Here is a 20352-nt window from a genome sequence, read left to right on the forward strand (position 1 = left end):
ATTGAATGGTCGCGGCAAGGGCAAAAAGTTTCATTTTATGGTCAAAACATTGTGCACAAGCTGCACAGTCTATTTTTAATCCCCGGCAATCAAATGGTACCATAAAAGTATCACAAAAGCAAACATAATATTGCACCTAAATTTAATTCATCCCCCGCAACTTTTTTTTCAAACCCCAGTGGCGAATACGTTCCCGTTCGACGTTTGGTATTTGGCTCATGTTTTTTTTTATTGATATGACATTCTACTGCGCTGCTCTATTGTTTCTATGTTGTGATTGTTCCGTCTGTACACAGTGGGTTGCGACCGTAATCAAAGTTGTACGAGTATATGTGTGTTACCTTGATGGCATTACATGAAAAAAAATCAAACGCTTGCCAACTGCAAGTAGCAGTAAAATGAATAACCTCATGTCAGTTGCAAAAAAAATGATTTTACATGTTGTGTTGAACTGTTCATTTAATAGCTCTTTGTATTGATTTGAAAACGTTTTATTCAAAACGTTAAACTGAAAATAATGACATTGTGCTTAGCAAATTTTAATTCGTTTTGTGCTTTGGTTGGGTAATGAAAACTTTACCCACAATAGCATACATTAACCCTGCTATAACACGGAAGGTTAATTGAGGGCAACAATTTAACGGGTGGCGTTGGAACAGGATCGGTTAGCAAGAAAAATATATACCCTATAAAATATCTCCCAAATTGGCTCGGTTTCCCAGGAGCAAGCAAAGAGTGGATGGCACTCAAAACCCCTGCTGATCCCTATCCATTTTCTGTATTAAACGTCGTCTTCTTGCGAACCTTTTGATGCTTATCATCAAACGCTGAGATTATGTTATTTAATCGCTCGAAGTGGAGAACAATAACCCAAGGTGGGTGATTTAACCTGAACTGATGTGGAATGGGATATCACCAGAAATCGAAACGGACGAAAAATTAAATTAAGTACATAATTGGTTAAATTGAATAAGACGTACATTCTTGGCACCTTTTTCTTCTTGAATGGCGTTAACGTTCCCTGTGGAACTTTTGCCGTCTCAATGTATGCATTGATTAGTGTCATTTATTAATACTTAGTTGAGATTCCTTAAGCTAAATAACACCCCTTGAAGGTATTCCTGGAGGCAAGCTCTAGAATACGCGTGACCACAGTGCGAGTCGAAGGAAATTTCTGTGACGAAAAATCTCCCGGCCAGAACGGGAATCGAACCCGATCACCCGGCATGATAATGTGAGACACTAACCACTCGGCCACAGTTGCACTTGGCACCTTGAATTACTCGAAATTCTATGCTGGAACATTTGCCTGGGATTTAATTTTTTTTAGAATGTATGTAGATTTCGAATGGAAGGATGTAGATATAGAACATTTTAGGAAAGAAATTCGTGGACTTTCACTGTCGAATAAAATAGAAAGGTGATGTCAGGATCACGACGGCATTGTTAACGCAGGAATACGACATTATTTTTTTCGATTTCTCTCGTTTATCACTTCGAATATTATCCTGGAAAGAAACTTAATTTGATTAACCCTTCAGAAGAAACTTTTGATGGCCTTAAAAAGAGCCGATGATTTTCCCAACTCTCTCAAGCAGCTGTGTATGGGTTTGATCTCTTCTCTGTGAGCGTTGCGTTGTTCGTTCCAAGTGAATTTTCGTTTGGTTACGATTAAAATATGGAAAATTACAAAAAAATTGTTGCATTTTTATTCTATTTCTTGTAATGACTTTTATCCATTGATCGAGGTAAATACATAGTGAAGCATATTTTCTTCAAAAGTGTTAAAATATCGAAATTCGTTATTGACGAATTTAAACAAAGCTGAATCAGCTCATGCGACATCTACATTAGAGCTCAGAGCCACAAAAGTGAGTGTGCTTGTTTATTCTACGCACTGAAAAGCAAGATTCGGTTGTGATTATTCATTTAATTTCAATTCAGATTCATTTCAGCCATTGAATGTCGTCAGTATATGGTAAGAAAGTTCTAGTTTTGTATATTTAGGATGGTTTCAATACGCGATTTGACCAAAGTCATAGATGATCTTCAAAAATTTTAAGTTTGATAATGCATACCGGTTATTGATATTATGGATAATTGCGATGAAATCGATATCATCTCAAATTGGCTGATATCATTGATTATGTAGAGGCCGATACGAGAAGGATTTTCAGTTTTTTTAGCGCAAAACACGCTACTCATCGTTAACTTAGTTTAAAAAATTAAAGTTACAATACTTTTAACAAACCATTCCTCGTAATATACATACAACATTGTAAAATGATGATTTTCTAACCTTTTTAGCTTGGAAAGAATACTTGATTCCGGGAAATTTGAAGGAAAAATCGGATTTTTCTAATAAACTTAAACAAATTTCATATAAAAAAAAAACAAAACATCATCACTTTACTCGCTGTGCCATCTGGTTGTGAATCCAACGTAAATTCGTCAATGTGGTATACCTCACGGCGCCTTGAAGTATATCCTAAGGTGAGGCCGTTTCGTCACTAAGTTGGTTAGAGGAGCGGTATATGAAAACAGAACGGAAGAAAGCAGAAGGGGAATTATTTGCTTGAAGCGTGAAGGAGACAGACTTATAACGAGCGAGCTTGGGCACTAGCATATTGCGTTTTGTTTACAAACAAAACACAGTAGACTTCCAAGATGGCTGAAGAGTGGTTTTAGCAAGTTGGCTCACCTTAGGATACACTTCTAGGCGCCTTGGTATACCTATCTCTACGGGTATGCGTCAATTTGACGCAATCGTAGTGTAGACAAAATTTTGTGTAAACATGCAAACACATAAAAAATATATGAATAACATACAACACACAAAATAAAGTGTCCAAATTATTTTTTTTCCATTTCTTTCATTTTTCTGGTTAAAATTCAACAAAAAAACATCGTAATCATTTTTAAAATATTATTTATTATGTTCTTTTCAAGTTTTTTTTAATGTTGTGCTGGTAAAAAAGAAAGTTTTTCTGATAGAAAAAAAACCTTAATATTAAAAAAACAGGGGCAAAATAAAGTGTCCAGATCAGTACAGCTTCAAATAAATCAAACTGAAGGCAAACAAGAACGATTTAATAATGGGTATGGCCTCCTTTAGCCTTCAACACCTCCTGCAAGCGCTTCGGCATACTTTCAACATGGTTGTGCAAGTGTTGTGGGTCGAGTTATTCCAGCGCGCGCTGCAGGGCATCAAAATAAGTATTTTTATTTTTCACACCAGTCTTATAAATCCGAGCATCGAGGATGGCCCACAGATTTTCGCTCGAAGCGCTCTTCGAGGCCCGTCTTGATGAGGGATACCTCGAGGTTTTCCCGCAGGATATTGCAATATGACTCAGCTGTCATGATTCCGTCAATTTTTACCAAACTGCCCACCCCACCCCAAGAAAAGCACCCCCACACCATCACGTTACCTCCTTCGTGCTTGACTGTTCCTTGGATATGGCGGTCTTGGAGCTCCTCACCCGACTTGCGCCACACACGATCTTCTTCCGGTTGAACAGCTCGATTTGGATTCGTCGGTCCACAACACTGTTTTCCAGTATTCGAGCGGTTTATCGGCGTGTTCCTTGGCGAACTTGAGCCGCTTAGCCTTATTCACCTGGCTGATGAAAGGCCTTCTCACTGCGATCTTGCTATGGTACTCCTTCGCTTGGATGTGGCGACGGACAATATGACGCGATACCGAAAGTTGGAGCTCTTCCTGTATCTGCCGGATCGTAATTTTTGGGGTTTTCTTCACCTCACGAATGGCTCTCTTGTCCGTTCTGGCATCTGTCTTGGGCTTCCGTCCTGTTCCCGGGCGATCCACCACCGATCCGAACGTTTTCATCTTCTTTATGATTTTTGATGCCGCTGTCTTGAATGAACAACCAGTTTCCGGATGGACAACGGAATGGAACCGGAAATTTTTACGTTCTCCATATTTTACAACTTATTCGAATGTAGACACCTGTTTGAATGCTCCAGAGCCAAGCCAGTTGTTTATGAAACGTCAAAATACACAAAACAAACAAATTCGAGGGGCCTCACGATGGAAACTGATCAAAATTATATCGATTTTCGAGTTGAACACTTTATTTTGCCCCTGTTTTTTTGGAATATTAACTGTTTTTTTTTTTTCAAACAAAAAACTTTCTTTTTTCCAGTGTAACATTAACAAAACTTGAAAAGAACACAATAAAAAATAATTTAAAAATGATTACGATGTGTTTTCGTTGAATTTTAACCAGAAAAATGAAACAAATTCATTTTCTTATAGCTGACCCGGCAAACTTCGTCCCGCCCAAAATTTATTTTTCGTTATCAAATCCACGTTTTCTTACTAAACATTCATGGGTCCAATAGCAGAACTGTTCATTGATTGATCTTCTAATCTACCCATTAAAATTTACTATAAAATTTCAGTACTTCTACCAAAACTCGACATTATAATATCAGATTATTTTCAGACACAATTCACGTGCAAGATTTTCCTCCGTTACATGGAATAAATTTTTGATACAGAAAATGTGATAGAATGCAGACAGCCCTAAATCGGACAATTCCTTCCTTGAGTTTTGATCTTGTCAACACATTCGGCGATCCATTTTCATTTATATAGATAGAAGATGATATAGGGGTACGTTTTATCACATTAACCCTCCTGTACTCGCGTGCAAAATCATAACACGTATACTCGCGCACGGTGTCACAGACCGAAAATTGAACTTCTCTGTTATGTTGCCATTGTGTATTATGTTTCCTTTTTCCATTTCCATTTGCCATTTTCCTTTTTATTATGTTTTTATTATGTTTCTAATTCAGCCTAGTCAAAATAGAGTAATTTTTGATACTCCAACACATAACGAAATTCGAATTTTTCACTGTCACTAATTAAAAGTGAGCAACTGAATATAATGGAAGTATAAAGAGCTATAAAATAACATAAAAACTTATTAATCGATTATGGTTTCATTGTAGTAAGAATTAGAGCATAGCATAACTACATGCTCGAAACAAACATATTTTTTACATTTCATGCAGTTGTTGCATGTTTTTCGGGTCTTTTATCGAAGAGAAGAATGTATAACGACCTTCTAGATAATTACCAGATGTTGAAGGTTCTGGAATATAAAATTTGCATATTTCTAATATTCTTTGTCTCTGTTTTCTTGGTAAACTAAGAATTAATGCCTTTTGTTAGATGGGGCATAAAAAGATGATATGAAAGGATTTCTAGGAACTTACTTTTCTTTTTCTTGTTTTCTTGTCGATATTGTCCACCATAAAAAAATATTCCCGAAACTGTAGCTGTTAAAAATTACCATAAGCTACCGATTAGTTTATAGTTCACTGTTTACAATCCTTCCACAAGTGAAATTCTTTCACAAGTGTGTATATGTATGACCATTATATTTAGCGTCAAACAATTACAATACGAAATATATTATACGAAAGTCAAACATTTATATTTTGCTATTGAACGTATGAATCTAACGACGAATATATCGACGAATAGTTAATATATGGATCCGTTCAATCCAGTTACAAAAGGAACTAAAATCAAATAAGAATAGTCGGGTAATGGTCTTATGCATTATATTCAATAAATATTCCACGCCACTAACATTAATTTATACATTTCATTCAACAATATTCTAGAATATGAAAAAAGGCACTTGTCCAAACTCCTATACTCGCGTCGGTGTGTCAGACCGAAAGTGTTAAAAAAGTGACACACGTCCCCTTTGTACCAACACATGCGATACGCTAAACGATGACGAACGACGAATAACGAAGCTAGAGAGAATCGCAAAGTCGTAATATTGATATTTTCTGAGAAATGAACGAATTATTGATTTCTCGGTCTGACAGACCAATGCGCGAGTATAGGAGTGTTAAAATCCATTTCCATGTTAAAACGAAGATCAATTTCGTTAGCGCAAACATTAAATGGATTACAAACGCTTGTCAATATGTATTTGTAGAACACATACAAATTAAATTTTCCGAATTTTCCCATTTTCCTTCAGAGTTTCCCGAAAATTTTCAATTGGTTGGAATATGTTTGGTTGAAATATGTGCATTATTCTAATGGGATCCCCTTTCCTTTCCAGAGGAGGAAGGGGTGTCATACCATCATAGAAACAATTATCGTACCCAAAAACCCTCACACTCCAAATTTGGTTCCATTTGCTTGATTAGTCCTCGAGTTATGCAGAAGTTTATGTTTCATTTGTATGGCAGCCCTCCACCCTTAGAAAAGAGGGTGGAGTGTCTAACCACCATAGAAACATTTATTGCACCCTAAAATATACACTTGCCAAATTTGGTTTCGTTTGCTTGATTAATTCTCGAGTATTCCAGAAATTTGTGTTTCATTAATATGGCAGGCACGCCCCCCCCCCCCCCCCTCTCACCCTTAGAGAAGGTGGAGGAGTGTTGAACCACTTTAGAAACGTTTCTTGCGTCCTGAAACCTCCACAAATTTGGTTCCGTTTGCTTGATTAGTACTTGAGTTATGCGGAAATTTAGGCTTAATTTGTATGGTATTTTATAAAGAAAAGATGAACCAATATTTTAAAATAACAAGCGTCCGATGAATGAAACCGATGAATGCAATAAGGCTTTGGAATAAAAAACTTATTTACAATGAAAGTTTATTGAATATTCTGGAAAAAAAATTGACAACGTCGAAAATAACGTCAACTTTTTTACTCTGTGCACGTCAATATATTTTCAAACACACATCTCCTCAGCTGGATACTTTGTAACCAACCATCCGCCGAGAGAATATAAAGCGATGTGCGATGTTCCAAGGTCATGTGTTTTGTAAAAGTGCATCAGACTCCGCCCACCCGAAGCGCCACTCGATGAGATGATCGTTGACGTCGCCGTCCGCATTTGTACCCATCCTATGTTCATGTGGTCGCTCGTCCGTGTTATTGGGAGGCCAAAAGCCGCAGTTTGGGGACGCTATCTCGCGTGGGCGCATGAAAAACTATGAAGCCAGACAAGTCACACACGAAAGGCGATTCCTTATGGGGCTATTAGGGCCCCGGCCGCCCTCTCTGTAATCGTTTTCTATTCGTGTGCGTGTGCTACTCACGCCTACGTCCCTGTATTTAGTGGTGGGAAAATCGACTGAAGTGGAATGCTCGAAATACGTTAAGGTATCCCTAAATAGGACGTAAAATGAGTGGGATATGTGTGGGATGAGTTGCATGGAGGAATTTAATCGCCATCAAGGTTATAACAAGCGTGTAGAAGAATAATGCTCCGCCGAGCGTTGAAAAAGACGGTTACACATCTCGTTTCATGCGGAGAGCATGAAACTAGGGAAGATGCGGGAGCTATTGGTATGCTTAGTAGCGCCTTTCGTAGCAAACAAACTGCGGTTGGCAGTTCATAAGTCTACCCAACATGAGTGGATTAAAGTGTTCGTCCCTGAAGACATTATGACAGAGATTTCGTTTGCAATAAATATGCTTATGTTATATTTTTAGAAGAACCCCGCTTCAATGATTTTAAAGGTGATCAAAGCACAGATTCTTTTTTCTGGAAACGTTCTTGTTAAATTGCTCACAGCCATAAAGTCAAAACAAAATGAATGCTGGCTTGCCTCCTCCATTAAACGGCTGCCATTATCATTACCATCGAGCGTACATTATGTACAAACAACAGGCGAATTCTTGCGGTAGCTTCATTTCCTTCAAGGCACTCATACACACGAAAACATCGGCCCGGCACGAGAAACCACTTGAGTGTAAATAATTACCGTTTTATGAAAGCAATACATCCTCCACCTTGAAGCTATTTGGAGTCAACAGCAGCGAAGACCACTACATCGACAATAACATCCCGACAAACGAGGGTAGCTTACCGACCAGAGAGCACCCCGAAAACTAACCCTCTACACTGAGAGAATCAATTAGTAAATATAACGAAATTTTTGGTAAATGCTACCAGTAAATGCTATAATCATTTTCTACCGTACTAATAAACATATATGTCAAGCAAAGCCATGATTCGTACGCTCAATATCGGCAATATTTTCCTGCCGAAAATGCACGTATTAGAATTATATCCTTATTATACCTCCGTATTGCCTTATGGCAACAAGAAAGTTGGTTAACACGCGATTTTCTCACCAGTTTTCAAATATGACAACATCCAAGTTTACTAATGTTATCGAGTAAAATATACAGGGTCTTCTAGATTAAACGCTCACGCGACAAATTTTAATAACTTCTACAAAAGTGAACCGATTATTTTTCTAACAACGAAAATATTGCTTATTTTAGGACATTTTCGTTGTGTCCACCTCTTTTTTCGACAACGCGTTTTGAACGGTGAAAAAATTTTCATGCACAACTCTAACATTATGACTTCGATGCTGTTGAAAATTCGAGTTATTTCTTCTTTAAGTTCCTCAAAATGTTGTGGCTTATTAACATAGCAACGGTCCTTCACATACCCCCAGAGGAAGTAATCGACGACGAGAAATGTTGAAATTCTTACCATAAGAGGACAAAGTTTCATTAAGGCTTCGGTAAATTGTACATCTTGACACTAAAAACTATCCGATCAGACTGAACGAGTAGCCGAATATTATCGTAGTAGGGAATGCAATGTTACCATCGACGGAGCAAAAAAAAAAATAAACAGCTATTCGATTTTTTTGCGTGAGCGTTTAATCTGAATACCCTGTACTAACCTCTGATTGGGATACGGGTTTGTTGACAATATGTACAAAAAATTTGTACATTCTACTAATATTTGCATTACCAAATGTATTTGGTAGTTTTCGACCGAGGATTTTTCCAAGTGTACCTGCGGTAGGATTCTGATACCGCATTCGAATAAAGTTCTCGAATGCGCGTGTGACTCCCATGTACGATAAGACGCAGATTGCATGAACCAAATCACCGGGTAATTTAATGGCACACCTTCCGGTCGACATGGCAAGCGCAACATGCCGCGTGTTTGTATCGCTGATAGCTGGGCGGATGTCGTGCCACGATATGGGCCGCCTATGCTACCGCAACAATGTTCTCTTTCTTTGAGCCATAAAATTGATTCACGCGAAAACACGGGAAGTGTATGTGGCGCTTGCTGCACCGGACACATCGAATGGCCCGCGGCCGGAAAGATAAAATCATACCAAGTGGGAAGGCTGTCGTTCAATTAAAAACGTCCTTCCCGGAAAAATGGACTCGTAAATCAGCGGGAAAATTGAGCTTTTCGAAATAGCTGTTGGGAACTTCAACAAATTAACTCGAGGTCGATCATATTTTGGGCATGGAAGGCCTCCAAATCCGGCGTCATTTGGGTTTTGAATGTCCTGGTCTGTGTTCTAGTGTACTTTCTAATCTTTTCTCTTTTTTTATATATGAAATAGTTCGACTGTTTTGGACTAGACCATGAGACCCTAAAAAACTTATTACAAACGTCTATACTACTATGGAATTAACATCATAATCACAATAAATTTGTTTTGTCAATGTGACTATAATTTTACAACTTTGCTCCCTGAACGTGAATGTTGATAAAAAGATCTTTTTCGAGTTTCTGATTAAAAATTGTACACTTCAATTTATAATTCTATAAAACACATTTCTCAATTTTGTACAACTGACTTTTTGTTTGTGATTCGTTGTAAATCCGAATCGAACGTTTTTGTTACTAGAATTAATAAATGGATTCTTCGTGCAAATGTGCTTTTAAAATCGCCCTTTCCATTTCATGGCATTGGTGGCACGGTTGAAGATAGAAATCAGGAAACTCCCCTCTTGTGCGATCGAATTACATCCGTTTTTGATTTCATGAGAGATTCACGAGTGTCATACAGTTTGATTGATGTTTGCGAGATTTAGCAAACATCCATGATGCATACTCGTACACAAAGTAAAATATCTGAGCATTTTACGTGCTTGCCACTTTTAGACCAGATTGCAAACAACAATATGATCCTGTTTGACTGCAGGGTATCTGGCAACATAATAGCTTGATACATCGTGTTGTATTCTGCTATAGAATTTAGTTTTTTCAAGTAGTATTGTGTCGCTTACACTCATAATTAGTCTTGTAAACGGTCGACATTTTTGGTGACCATCACATATTGCCTTGTGCCTAAGTGATGGTTCAATATGTACTGTGAAAATGACAACGAATGCATTATTTCGGCTTCAACAGTCACATCTGAAATAAATGTACAGTCGCGAACACGACCGTCAGTTGAATGTTGAAATTTTCCCTCATTTCATCGAAAGCACACAGAAGGTAAAAACATGCTATTTTTATTCTCCCATTCTTAGTCATAACGATCATTTGATTCTGACTCATTTGACTTTAATTTGAATGTCATTTGACTGCCAATGATTTGAATGCCCTTTCACCCTTTATTCTGCTTTCGAGCGTAGCCTCACACATACATCCACATTTATAGACGACGAATGGTGCTTATAGGGTACACTGTTTAAAATCCGCACACACAAAACTAATTCTCAAAATACGATTTTTTATCTGAGTAAAAAGAAAGAATTAAAGAAACAATTAAAGATCATATTTAATGAAAAAAATCCTCCTACGCATATGTTTGAATTTCAACAATGACAGAGTTACAGAACTTTTTTTTTTGTTTCGGACTCTGTTGCTTCATACTGGCTCTACATTAAAAAGTACGCTACGGAAGACGATTCTATTAATGTGGGACAACCCAACAAACATTCAAACATTCAAAGAAACAGGTCAAGCTGGATGAAACCATTCAAAAAGTAATTAGTTGTTGCGGCCATCTCGAAATTAGATTTTTCATTATCTGCTATGTTCTACTAGTCGAGAACTTCCTTTTGATACATTTTAGGGCATTTTTCATAAATAGCTATGTTCTACTAGTCAAGCCTTTTCATTTGAAACCCATATTGATGGGGTTCTAAGAAAATCTGTAATTCGCCATTTTGTAGTGGCCGCCATCCTAAATTTGCATTTTTCATAAATAACTGTGTTCTACTAGTCAAGCCCTTTTATTTGATACCCATATTGATGGGGTTGTAAAAAATATATATATGGCGCCATCTTGCAGTGGCGGCCAATTTGGATTTGCATTTTTCAAAAATAACTGTGTTCTACTAGCCAAGCTCTTTCATTTGATACCCATATTGGTGGGGTTCTGAGAAAATATGAAATCCACCATTTTGTAGTGACCGCCATCTTGGTCTTGCATTTTATATAAATAAATGTATTCTACTAGTCAAGCCCTTTCATTTGATACCCATATTAAGGGAGTTCTGGGAAAATATGCAATCCGCAATTTTGTAGTGGCCGCCATCTTAAATTTGCATTTTTCATAAATAACTGCATTCTACTAGTCAAGCCCATTCTTTTGATACCCATATTAGCTATTCAATATAGAATCAAATACAAATTATTCAAAATTTCCGAAAATCAAAAATAAAATACTCCGGATAATCGAGTCTAAAATTCCGGATAATCGAGTCCGACCTGTAATACAGAAAAAAAAAACAAAAATTTAGGCTGCGAGTAAACGAAGCCGATTTTCTCCGTTTGACAGTTGCACCATGACAAAATGCGTATTCGTGTATTTGTCCCACGTATTCGTGATTTGTCCCACGTACAAACGTTGCAAAAAGACATTTTTAGACAATCGCCGTGGAAATGTCCCAGTCAGGGCCCGAAATAATCGAAGACGAAAAATGAAAATCGACTCTCCTTTAGTCGCTTGCATTTCAAATGGTTATTCTAAATGAAGTAACGGAAGAATACAAATCTACCTCTTCATTTAATACACAATCTTGTTTTAATGTCCATATAAAGTGAAACGAAAACGTGATTTCTGATGCAAAAAGTAGTTACACCATTAATGAACGCCTTCATGTTTATCTACCGCGAACTCAAACCAACGAACTTAGACAGTTACCAGGTACGCTATAATGGTCCTCGCGTTAGTACTAGTAAATAGCGTGCAGTTTGGGAAGAATTCCAAACGAAATTTTAGTTCATTTTATCTTCGTTCTTCGTGTAGCCACCTCCGAAATCCAATGCTGTCCAGGCATCCGGAAGACGCGCTCATGAAGCAAACTCTGTTCCAGGACCTTCATCGTAAACAAACGAAAACACACTTAGCACGAACAACGCCCATAAAGAGGGCGAACAAAGACACACAGCTGTTTGTTTCTCTCTAGCGCGTGGCAGAAAACGTGACATGAATTTAGTACCACCACCTATGAATCAACTTATTAATTTAATTTAACGATCGCATACTGATGTACTCGAAACCTTTCCAAAAGTCGTACGAACTGAATGAGGCCATTCAATCCTTTCCAAGTAAAATTTGAACCGCCTCTAGGATTGAATCGCTGGCAAACTCTTATATCTTCTCAGATGAGAGTTATTTTTCTTATCTCTCCCAAAAATAACTCTTCGCTGTCGCGATTGGATTTCGATAAAAAGAAGCTAACGTCGTGTTTCTAGCCTCTAGGATTGAATCGCTGGCAAACTCTTATATCTTCTCAGATGAGAGTTATTTTTCTTATCTCTCCCAAAAATAACTCTTCGCTGTCGCGATTGGATTTCGAAAATAAAAGCTAACGTCGTGTTTCAACGTATTGTTAGCATCAGTTACACGCAGATGAATTGAGTAAGATGCATTCTTCGATACCGTAAGATCAGGTAGTCGCAATGTGCTCAACCCATTTAGAAAGTGATAATTTTATAATTTTCAAACTGACTTTTTGAAGGCTACGAGAGAGTAGGTACTATCTCCTAATTGTTTGAAAGTGCATGTGTGTTGGTATATTCATGCTTCATTCGCATTCGATGACTTGCAGTTGGCTTATAGGGTAGGGCGGGGCTAGTTGGTCATTTTTGAATAAATTTGGCTATAACTTTGTAGTACGAAGTTTTGCGTTAGAATTTACCAAAATGAAGCCCTTTCAATGAAAAATAACCAGAGAATTATTTATTTGACATTTTTCTTTTATTGAACGTTTTCATATTTCAGAATAAATTGACCAACTAATCCCACACACGGGGTAAGTTGGTCAATAATAGGCATGTTCTATTTGAGCAAATAATACGTGTTTTTCCATTAGAATTTTCCTTCATTATAAATTAATTAATTAAAACAAAACAAAAACAGTTAACAAATATTATGTAGCAAGTGAAAAAACAAATCAATGAAATTTTCAAATTATCATCGTTGTTGGAAATTAGTCAGGCAGTCATTTCTAACGATTTCGTCTCTGTTCCACTTTGTGGCGCACCAGAAATGCCAGGTTAGAAGACAAATCTTCATTTTGAAGACATTTGATTTTGTGAATACATTTCGAAGACATTATGAAATATGTGAAGACATTTCAGTATGATAGCGTACGTGGATTTCTAAAAGATATTATTTCCAAGAAATTCTAACTATTGGCCGAAAGTATCGGACAAAAAAGTAGTCTTTAAGGCGGTCTGAATATATATTGTCTCTAGAAGACATTAGTTCATTTGCGCTCGAAAATTCGAATGATTGTGACATTGCATTTCTATTATTTTGGGCCTATACTATGAAATATATTAACCTAATTCTTTCAAACGACCACTTCACAAACCAAAGGTTTTCCTGTTACATACCTTTTCAACAATCAGTTTCATGGATATGGTTTGAGTTACAACCAAAACCTCAAAGCTGAAATAAACAATTAGAGTTATCACAGTTATCACCGAAACCTCAAAGCTGAAATAAACAATTAGAGTTATCACAGTTATCACCGAAACCTCAAAGCTGAAATAAACAATTAGAGTTATCACAGTTCCGTTTTTGAGTGAAGAACTTTACTCAGATATTATCCGATATTTGAAGACATTTTCTCGTACCATATGAAGACATTTGAAAAAAATTACCTGGCATCCCTGCAGCGCAAAACCGGTTTCTTGCTTGCATTTGTTTTGATGACATTTGTACAGTTCGCCCCAAAATATATAGAAATAACCTCCAGGTATGCTACATTACTCGATGCATTATTGCGAGTTCTGATACCCAATGTGAGCGTTTATTATATTTAATGAAAATTTTACAGCAAAAAAATTAATATGACAATTATATTGCAAGTGGTTTGTGTGGTCGTTATCTCGTTTCAAATACACTGGGTTTAGCAGTAAAACATATGCTTTCAATATTTGTTTATAGCTGGCGTAATGAAACGCGGCATAACTGAAAATTTTATATGCGTTGCTCTCAAACGAGCAATTCGTATGACCAACTAGCCCCTCTGTATATGAAGTAGAATATTCATGAAAACTCAATAAAAATAATTTTCAAAGCGATTTTAAACATTTAAAACTAATACACACAATAAACTTTTGTTTTATGTTAGAACCGATTTCTTTCGTGATTATTTACCATTTTCAGAACCAATTTTATAATTCGCAAACAGTGAATGATTTTTGGCACCATGTTCGAATTTTTTAACCTACTTGATAAAAAGCTTTTTCAATTTTCTTATTTTATTGTATCGGCAATTCGCTATTTTTCATCCATGCATCGCAATTTTTTTTGGACGCTCAGATTCCAAGATATCGTCACTGACCAACTTACCCCATATGACCAACTAGCCCCGCCCTAGTCGTATCCCTGTGGAATCCACTTCGTCTATTGTCAAATTCGTTTAATTTAAAAAAAAAGTATCCGAAGTGATTCACGGTCACATTGAATAAAATAATTTCGAAGTCTTATGTTAATAATACGATCGTGTACTGAGCTCCAACCTTCTGTTTATTGTTTAAAACATATAAGACCCTCGTCATGTTTGCAGATATTTTATCATCAACTACCTTTTCATTCATTCAAGCTGTTGTTTGAAGCTATGGGTTTTGGTCGTTGTCACGACTAGAAATTAAATATCTAATGTAACGTACTTTTTCTGGACAATAAACACTTGCAAAACATAAAATAAAGAACAAATAAATAAACCATGCTCAAACCAAAATAAAAAACTAAATTTATAAATAAGTAAATGAACAAATAAATAAATAAATAAGTCCAAATTGATATTTCTGTCTTTCTGTGTTTCTGATTCTTATGGACTTGGAAAATGCTGAACCGATCGGCGTGAAAATTTGTATGTAGAAGCTTTTGGGACCATAGAAGGTTCTCATGATGGTTTATGACCGCTCCCCCCTCTATGAGGGGGCTGCTGCCATACAAATGAAACACAAATTTCTGCATAACTCGAGAACTTATCAAACAAATGGAGTCAAATTTGACATGTGGAGGTTATAGGGGGCAAGAAATGTTTTTATGGCGATTCGACACACCTCCCTCCTCTCGAAGGGAGCTGCCATACAAATGAAACACAATTTTCCGCATAAGCAAATGGAACCAAATTTCGCATGCGGAGATTTTAGAGAGGACAAGATGGTTGATGATGATTCGACACTCCTCTCCCCTCTATGAAAGAAGGGGATCTGCATACCTCAAGAACTAATGAAGCAAATGAAACCAAGTTTGGCATGTGGGGGTTTTAGGGTGCAATATATGTTTCTATAGTGGTTTCACATTCTTCCCCATTGCTAAAGAGAGGGGGGGCGGTTTGCTCAATAATTCGAGGACTAATCAAGCAAATGAAACCAAATTTGGCATATAGAGGTTTTAGTGATTTATATACGTTTCTATGGTGGTTCGAAACTCCTTCCCCCTTTCTAAGGAGGAACTGCCATATAAATAAAATACCAATTTCTGCATAACTCGACAACTTATCAAGCAAATGGAGCCGAATTCGGGATGTGAGGGTTTTTGAGTACGATAAATGTTTCTATGACGGTATGACACCCCTCCCTCCCCTAGAATGGAGTTGTGAGTCCATTTTATGTTTGCGCTAACAAAATTGATCTTTGTTCGAAACTGGAAATGGATTTTAATGTGTTCAAACGCACTCCTATATTTTCTTCTATCTATATTAATAAAAATGGATCGCCGATTGTGTTGATAGGGACAAAACTCGAGGGAGGAATTGTCATATTTTCTGTATCAAACATTTATGGAGAGACATGTTGTTTGCAAGTGGTTGGAAAATCTTGAACGAGAATTGTGTCTGAAAATAATCTGGTAGAGTTTTCTTAGATGTACTAGTAACTTTATAGTAAAATGTAAATTTAAAGGGTCGATTAGAAGATCAATCAATGAACCAGTTCTATGATTGGACCCATGAACGTGCGCTTAGTAAAGAAACGTGAATGTTTGAAGGTATTGATAACAAAAAATCAATTTTGGGCGGGACGAAGTTTGCCGGGTCAGCTAGTAAATGTTTAAATACATAAACACATCAATACATAAATACATAAATACATTAATATGTAAATACATAGATAAATAAATAAATAAAAAATTATCCAAAAATTAACATACGCTAATAACGACGCATAAATCAGGGATCTACAATCAACTGATTTATTGCTCATACATTTTTTTCTATGACATATCTATGGCATTATAAACTCCCAACACTACTATTCTTTCAAATTTTTTTGATAGAGCTTTCCCATATTCCCTCGATATTAATATGGAATCCATATGATCAATTTAAAAATAAAACTTTCATGAAATGAAAAGCAACACAGCTTCGTTCTTGTTGTTTGATAGCCATAGTATTCCAGAATAGCATTTACGAAAGTTTAAACATAAAATTAATTTGAGAGAATATAGCATTTGTAGAAAGCTAGTGGCCTCACGGTTCCTTTCCACGTCTCCTACTATCATTAATAATAACCATCAACATTCCGGAAGTTTCACGGTTTCACATTATAGATGGTTGCTTACAATCAGCACCTTCCCAATGGTCGAAATATTCAATAATCGGATAACTTGTTGAATGACTGAATCATCATCTATTTGATTACAGCTGCGATTGAGCAAATAAAGCAATCACCGAAAATCAAACTACAGCTGCCACCACCACTATAGCTTTCTCCCACTCACCACAACCCCTCCACAGCCGTGGCCGAGTGGTACAAGAAATTTAAACTAATTACTTTATCCTGACAGGTTAAATGAGAAAACTTTTCCCGCTTCAGCACACCCTGGAGCTCGACTGTGTCTTGCGCTTTCAACCCCTCATTCCATTTAGCTGTGTTAATCCAACCCAAGACACAGAGCTCACTGGCAATACCCGTTACAATCCCGTTGGATTGTTACCACTTTTGAAATGGAATCCGCGAAAGTTTTTAATCTTGTTCTGTTTGCATGCCTTCATTATACATATTTTCACTCCTTCTACGGGGAAAACAAAAACCGTCGAAAAGTCTGTGCAGATGCTGTAAGCACTTTTTTTTTGTTGTGGTGGGAGCGCGAAGACGCATATCCAGGCAACAGTTATCAGATGGCTTAACATACATCTCGTCTAGTGGGATGGGATTTCGCCAGCAATATACAATCGAGAGATATGAACGCACCAGGCATAAGTAATGAGCCCAGCATATTTCTGTATGGATGAAAGATTACGTTAGCTCTCAAGCCTTTTTACGTATGATTTCGGTGTATCCCGTGCAGAATACGAGATTGATCATTGGGGTGGTATTTTTGAAAGTTCCTCTCTGAAAATTTTATTTCTGACAGCTCACGCGTGATTCGTGACAGATATGATAAAAAAAGGCATTTCATACGTGTGATCGTATGATTTGGAACCTCTGATGGTTAAGTAAAGTGTTTCGTCTATGCGTAATCACGGGCAGTATTTGCATGAAATATCTTCAAAAATTTAATGAGTAATGCATCGGTTCAAATAAAATTTTGTTTAATACATACATACTTTCAAAAATGTAAAATGAACCACATAAAATCATTCTTGACTAGAAATAATCCGACGAAGAGAAATAATGAACCAGCTCCCACTAATCTTATTTAGTAATGACATGTTAATCTACTGGGATACGGAACAGTACTCACCAACAAATTCAATCGCTGCTCATAGCTCGCCGGGCCGTCCTGGCCACTGCTTACAGCATTCACGGTTTTCACGCTCACTGTGGGAGGATTTCGGTTGGTTCCCGCACAGTAAAAAGTGCTGACAAACCCGTGACAAATTACACTGGAGCGCGCGTTGAATACCTCCTGACTTCCAGACACGATGACAGCTGATCCACGGCGATTAGGATAATATTGCTTGAAATATGCTCTTATTCCCGATTTCCTCCGCGCCGATGGAAGCAGTACCGACAGAAGATTACACTCACGTGAAACACTTTCGCGCCGCCGATCTTTTTTCCTTTTTCTTCTTCTCCACAAATATAGCCTCTCGAAAATGCTTTTCCCACTCCCCCGCCGATTAGGCAGCTCTTATTTCACTTCCTGCACTTTTCACTTTTTGCCGTCGCTTATTGAACTTCCTTCAGGCACTCTCACTTCACCTTGTCGTTGCCATCGCTGGCGCCGCTCGACGCAGCTGCTCTGTGTTCCTCGAGGAAAAATTCTAGGAAAAAGAAGGTACAAAAAAAAAGATAATAGCACAATCTAGCCACCCCCGCTCCGTGTGTGTACTGTGTGTACTGTGGAAATGTATCTTAGAACAGTTGTCTCTCAGTATCAGCCAGTGATGCAGACTTTCGAATGTATGTGAGTTTTTCCTATAGGTCTTCCATGTTGTCCTGGTTTGGGAAGTATGTACGCGCAAAACACGAGGTAGGGGGAGTTCAATTTTTATCCCTAGCACAGATTCTTCGAAGGGAAAGCAGGCGAATTTCTTTATCTCGGTTCCTGTATGGTTGCGATAGGGTACGAACGACAGCCCTAACGACGATGGCTTCCCTGATTCGACACTAAGGCCAGACGCAAATTGAGACGCGTATAGCGCGAGTAACCTGCCGCGATATAGCGCCTGTTTTTGTGACTAATGAAAACAGATAGAACGGCGCAAATTGGCCAGATGGCGCGAGAGTGTGGAGCACTCGTGAGACACGACTCGCGTGACGCTGTGGCTGAACCACAGTTTCTCGTGCTGGTCGTACCGGTCGGGTGATTGTGTTAGTAAATAAATATATCGCGCAAATCTGTGTGAATCAGACGTTGTATGCGAGTGGCACGTTATTTACACCAAACTGCGACCACGCTACGTTTGTGGCACGTATGAGTCGTGTTGCTAGTCTCGTGTTCGTTTACGAGCGCTATACGCTTCTCAATTTGCGCCTTGCCTAACTAAGGACGTGGAGAATACAACGATTGCAACGTTGTATCTGGAGCGGAAGAAATGTTCCACATAGAATGTTCGAACGGGATTGATTATGTCTTCAAATTTAGATATTTTCAAATAATATTCATACCAAAAGGTATAACACGTTTATGCGTTAATATTAGTGTCACTTCACTTATCGTTCAAGTATAATGAGGCTAAACAATTTAATAACAATTCATGAAATTTCCAAATCATTTTCTAGGGGATTTTGACGTAGAACTACGTCTTTCAGAAAGGGTACCAAATCAGAAAACAGGTCACGTTTTTATGAAATAAAGTTAACGTTAATAATTATTTTCACTGTAAACGAATCCTCATGATTTGCATACCAATCGAATCGGAAATTCTCTAAGATTTGTTTAATATGCTATGCATTACAATTGCCTTATCTCTAAACGGTTTAAATTAATGAAACCTGGAAGAACTTCCTTTTTTCACATACATTTGTTCTGCCGATTTGTGTGCTAACCCTACCCGTATTTCGAATACTTATAACTAGAACATTTCTTAACAGATCGGAAAGATGTTTGCATCAATTGATAGGAAATATTTCTACGCGTTTATCACAATTTATAAAATGTTATTTTTCATGAGATGAACAATTGAATAACTGTAAAATGTCAAGCGTTATCTAAACGCCCTAACTGCCAAGTTATGATTTACGATTTATGGTTTCCCCAACACAAACTTCAAAATCGATGTACCTGTGGAAATCCGCTTTGCAAATATACATGCAAGGCGGCGGTATTTTTGTTCCCACCGAGCCGTGTTTCCCCAACACGGACTTCAAAACCAATGTGCCTGGGGGAATCCACTTTGTCAAAACATGCAAGTCGGGGGATTTTTTTTTCACTGAGCTGTGTTTCCCTAACACGGACTTCAAAATTATTGTGCCTGGGGGTATCCGCTCTGCCAATATGTGCAAGTCGGAGGTATTTTTTTGTGTTGAGTACATTTGTACTCGCTTGTCGTTGTGCAGACCGGAATATGTTTCCCTAAAAAGTACTTTTAAACTGAGAAACCTGAGAAGATCGTCATTCCAGTTACTTGAGTTGAATGAATGTTCGCGTTTCGAGAACTACGTAAACATGAGATGTGCGATAATTTCAGAGGGAAATGTAAA

General features: G+C 37.5%; 1 protein-coding gene across 1 annotated transcript in view; it reads right to left on the reverse strand.

Moving 5' to 3' along the window:
• The window catches only part of LOC129762628 (uncharacterized), a 190159-nt gene that overhangs the window by 154802 nt on the left and 15005 nt on the right, over window positions 1-20352 (reverse strand). Inside the window, exon 2 of the mRNA XM_055761083.1 lies at window positions 17948-18470. The gene's annotated coding sequence lies outside the window, so the exon portion shown is untranslated. The remainder of the gene's footprint in view (window positions 1-17947; window positions 18471-20352) is intronic.

The sequence above is a fragment of the Toxorhynchites rutilus genome, chromosome 1 (assembly GCF_029784135.1).
Source record: "Toxorhynchites rutilus septentrionalis strain SRP chromosome 1, ASM2978413v1, whole genome shotgun sequence".
In the NCBI taxonomy this organism is placed as follows: Eukaryota; Metazoa; Arthropoda; class Insecta; order Diptera; family Culicidae; genus Toxorhynchites; species Toxorhynchites rutilus.